The following is a 4,760-nucleotide window of genomic DNA, read 5'->3' on the forward strand; positions in this document are numbered from 1 at the left end:
GTACACACTCGTATGATATATATATAGATACAGATATAGATATGTGGGTGTGGTTGCAGGTACTTATTTCGAACATTTAGAATATAGGTTCATAGGTGTGTAGTAGTAGGCTAATGGCCCTGGAGCCTTTACAAGCCTAGCCCATAGGATTACCTTGGCATCGTGCCACCCAACCTTAGTTCCCAGTGCCTCTGTTGAGTAAAGCCACTGGAGTGATCCCTGGGGTGAATTTTCTGTTTCCCATCCACTCATCAAGATTTCTGTTGAAGAGCGCCAGTGAGGTCCTCTGATTGACATGTATGTGAAGTCTGTTCCATAGCATGGGCAGTATCTGGATTATGAACCTGTCCCTCCAACATGTTCTGTTGATTGTGGTAATGAGATTGAGGTCTCTGGAGCATCTGGTGTGGAGGGATTTTTTTAGATGTAGCATTTCTAACAGAGCTGGGTCAGACGTGGCTTTGTAAGTCAAGCAGAGATTGCCTCTAAATAGGCGATATGAGACAGAGAATAGTTGGAGTTTTTTTAGTCTGTCCATATAGGACAAATGTTTAAGGCCTAGGATCCCCTTTGTAGGTACTTTTGTGGCCTCTCCAGTTGTTGCAGGTGTTTAGTGAGGTACATGCCAAATAGGGCATTATACTCAATGATTGGCCTAATGAAGGAAGAGTAGAGGGAGACAATGACCTCCTTCTTCCTGGATGCAAAACCATTAGTAATGATATGTGCCACATAGAAGGACTTTCTGACCACAGTGCCAATGTGGTGGTCAAAAGAGAAGTTGCTGTCAACCTGTTATCCCAGATCTCTTATAACGCCTTCTGTGTACAGTGGACTACCATTGATGTGGTAACTCATGGGAACCGGGTTTTTTCCAAAGGGGATGACGACACATTTTTTGGCATTCCGCTTAAGGCCATTGTTCTGACACCAGTTGTTGGTCTCAGTGAGGCCTTTCTGTAGGATGTCAACATCACTTTGGGAGTTAATAATAGCTCCCAACTTGCAATTATCTGCAAACTTTGTCAGCCAGAGTCCCTTCATGTTGGCCTGGAATTCAGAGAAGTAGATACCAAACAGGAGAGGACCCAGGACTGAACCCTGTGGGACTCCATTCGTGACTGGTCGGCAGTCTGACTTGAAGTCAGCTACTTTCACACTGTGGGTTCTACCTGTGAGCCAGTTTGCAACCCACCTAGTGATATAGAGGTTGATGCCTAGCTTAGTGAGTTTTTCTGTGATTCCTGAGTGGGGAATGGTGTCAAAGGCCTTGGCCAGATCACGGTAGGCTGTATGAACCACCTTGTCTTTATCCACAGCTCTGGTGACTGACTCAAAGAAGTTGACTAAGTTGAGAAGGCATGATCTACCCTTCACAAAACCAAACTGTATGGGATCCAGAGTTTGGAGATTTCTTATATCCTTGTTTATTAGGTCCACGATGATGTATTCCATACTTTTGCATATTAGACTTGTCAGGCTAAGGGGGCGATAGTTCCCAGGGTCTGTAGTCGCTCCTCCTTTGTGGAGAGGGATGACTGTAGCAGTGCGCCATTCGGTAGGGACAAAGCCTGAGGTGAGGCTGTGATTGAACAGAACACACAGGTGAGGTGCCAGTTCACTCTGTAGTTCATGTAGAACACAGCCAGGGATATTGTCAGGTCCCATAGAAGCTGTATTCTTGACCTTGGACAGTGCTTTTTTAACCTGTGCAGCAGTAATACTGGGTGCCTGGCAATCTACTGGTATTGTGACTGGTCCTTTGGGGAGGGGAGGGGTAAAGTTGGCACTGAATCTGTCGGCCAGTATATTGTCAATATCTGTTGGCTCGGTATAGGAGGTACCATTGTGCAGTAGCTCAGAGCAAATCTGGGTACTGCCATGGAGATTCTTTACATAAATATAGAAGGCCTTGCTGTTGTCTTTACTACCTGCTGCAATTCTGTTTTCATAGCTAGCTTTAGAGGATTTGATGAGGGATCTCAACTTTTTGTTGAGGCTAATAAGGGAGTTTTGCCAGTCTTGGGACTTCACCTTCTTCTGCATCAGTTTCCTCCTTCTGTTGTAGAGGTTGCTTATGGCAGGGAACCACCAGATTGGCTTCCTTTTTTTGGAGGAGAGCATCTTGGTTCTATTGTGTATGACGAGATCCATGTATTTGTGTATGTGTTCGTACAGTGCATTGGTGTATGGTTCAGCGGTGATGCAACTAATCTCCATTTGCATGGGTGCCATGAAGTTAGCCACCACTGTTTTTAGGAGCCCAAAGTTAGCTTTGGAGAAGTTTTTCATGATGGTTACCTTTGCGGGGGGGATGTAGATTTCCAAGGTGATTAGGATTAGTTTGTGGTCGAATCTAACCAGGGAGGAGTTGCCTATTGCTGTAGATCAGTGGTTGCCCATGTTAGTAATGACCAGGTTAAGGATGTTGCTACCTCTAGTATGGGGAAGAACAAGCTGGTCCAGGGCATTGGAATTAATGAATTCTAGGAAACGTTGGGCAAGTGTATTGGTACGAGTAATTTTCCCAGTTAATGGAGAGGTAGTTGAAGTCGTCCAGTACGAGAGCATTAGGTTAGACCTTAATATTCTCCAGGGTGCTTAGGAACATGGAGTGTGAGTCTTGGGACATGGTTGGGGACCTATGGCAGGCTACGACCTGAATCGCTGTCTTACCCAGTGTTAGCTGCACCTGAAGTATCTCAGATGTGTTATGTTGGGCTACCAGTCTCGAGGTGTGCGCATCCTTTATGAATATGGAAACACCACCACCTTTGGAGCTTCGGTCCAAGTTCTGGGGCCTAAAGGTGTGGAATGAGTTATAGCCTGGTAGTGCAGGAGTGCTTTCTGCTGCCTTGAACCAGGTCTCTGTTATCGCACAAATGTTGATGTTCTCCATTTTAAGGTGTGATTCGAACGAGTGCATTTTGAGATTTAGACTTCTAGCATTGAACAGCATGACCCTCAGATTGCATTTGTTTGTAGCTGTTACAGTGGTAATTTGGTCTTTGGAACACCGGCTAAAAGCACTATAGGGGTGGCAAGAGCCTTGGCCAGTGTCTGGAAATCCAAGGGTGAGATGCAGGCCATCTCTGGCAAAGCATCGAGGTCTGTCTGTCATGTCATCCCAGGCAGACCGATATTGTATCTCTCTAGAATGACACCAGAAACTTAGGCAATTGTTAAAATCAATAATTTTCTGCTTGTACTGTGGTATCATTCTGGGTGATGGTAGGATGCTGCTCAGGGCTAGGGTCATACTCGCCTGGGCTACATAATCTGAGAGCTCCTCTATGTCTCTTTTCATGTAGTCCAGGGAGGTATGTCTCATATTTGTACCTGTTGTTGAGGAACCTGAGTGCGTGCGTTATGTGGCAGATCCTAGCACCTGACAGGCAGCTGACTGTTACTTTCTCCTTATTCAACCTGGTGAGTGGGACATCAGTGTGCCTCAGTATTGAGTCACCTTTGACTAGTGTTGGGCATGCTGTTTTGCCTTAGGGGCTTTGGTTGAGTGGCATGCTGTTTAGGAGAGATATGTGTCTCGTGATTAGTGTTGTGTTGTGGTGGCCAAGTGCGTTTCTGCCTTGGATGTCTCTGCTGTTTGGGTAGATTTTTATTGAGATCCTCCACAAAGGTGGGTGTGCGGTTTGTGTTTTTATGTGAAGGCAGTGCTGGCGTGTGTTCTGGAGGGCTATATGTTCCATGTGGTGTGGTGCAAGTGTTGACCTTCTCCTCTTGACCAGCTATTCCGGTCTTGGCTGGAGAGTGCGTGGCTTCCAGTTTGGATATATAAGTGCATCTCTCACAAGTCTGAGTGTTGGGAAGAAAGAGGAGAGGGTTGTCAGTGTACATGAGGCAGTTGCTACATTGCCTCAGGATGCCCAAGTTCACCAGATTAATAGGAGAAAGCACAGGGAACTGACCTTTGGACATGCCTGGAGGGGTGGGCATTAATAATAAGGTTGTATATGTTTCCTTGTAGAACGTTTAGTGCTGCTAGCACTTTTGTGTGCTACAATAATTGCTACAAGAAGTCTGGTAAAGTGCTAGATTAATAAGCTAGTAAAAGTGCAAGAGAGGAGAGAACTAGTAGATCTAAGGGGAAAATTGAAGAACAGACTTTGACACTGCTCAGAAGCTTACAAAGAGTCCTAGATAAAGCAAATCTGCATCTGGACTAAACTAGTTACAGGAAAGGTGGGAAACAAGCACAACATGGACTTTTAAACCAGAAAGTTGAAAGAGATGGAACAACTGTCCAAACAGCCAATAAACTACAATTTCTGGGTGAGAAACCGCTCCTCCTGTGGTAGATAAGCTACCTAGTGCTTACCACTCCCACTGATAAGCTAGAAGGCTTCCCTCCAACACAGAAAGGCTTGGTGGGCTCAGAAGCTTACATACAGTCCTGGCTACAGCAAATCTGTATCTGGACAGGGGGGGGGGTGCAAACACTGGCTTTTAAACCAGAAAGTTAAAAGAGATGGTAAAACTTCCCAAACGGCCAATATACTACAATGTCTGGGCCAGAAACCACTCCTGTTATGGTAGATAGGCTTACCTAGTACTTGCCACTCCCACCAATATGCTAGAAGGGTTCCCTCCAACACAGAAAGGGCTTGGGGAGCTCAGAAGCTTACAAGCAGTTCTGGATACAGCAAATCTGTATCTGAACTAGACTAGTTACAGGAAAGGCAGGAAACAAGCTTAGAATTTTTATTTTTTTATTTTATTTTTTTACAGAAAATCAGCTAAAA

Source organism: Protopterus annectens, chromosome 11.part0 (genome assembly GCF_019279795.1).
Source record: "Protopterus annectens isolate FY-2018-M chromosome 11.part0, PAN1.0, whole genome shotgun sequence".
In the NCBI taxonomy this organism is placed as follows: Eukaryota; Metazoa; Chordata; order Ceratodontiformes; family Protopteridae; genus Protopterus; species Protopterus annectens.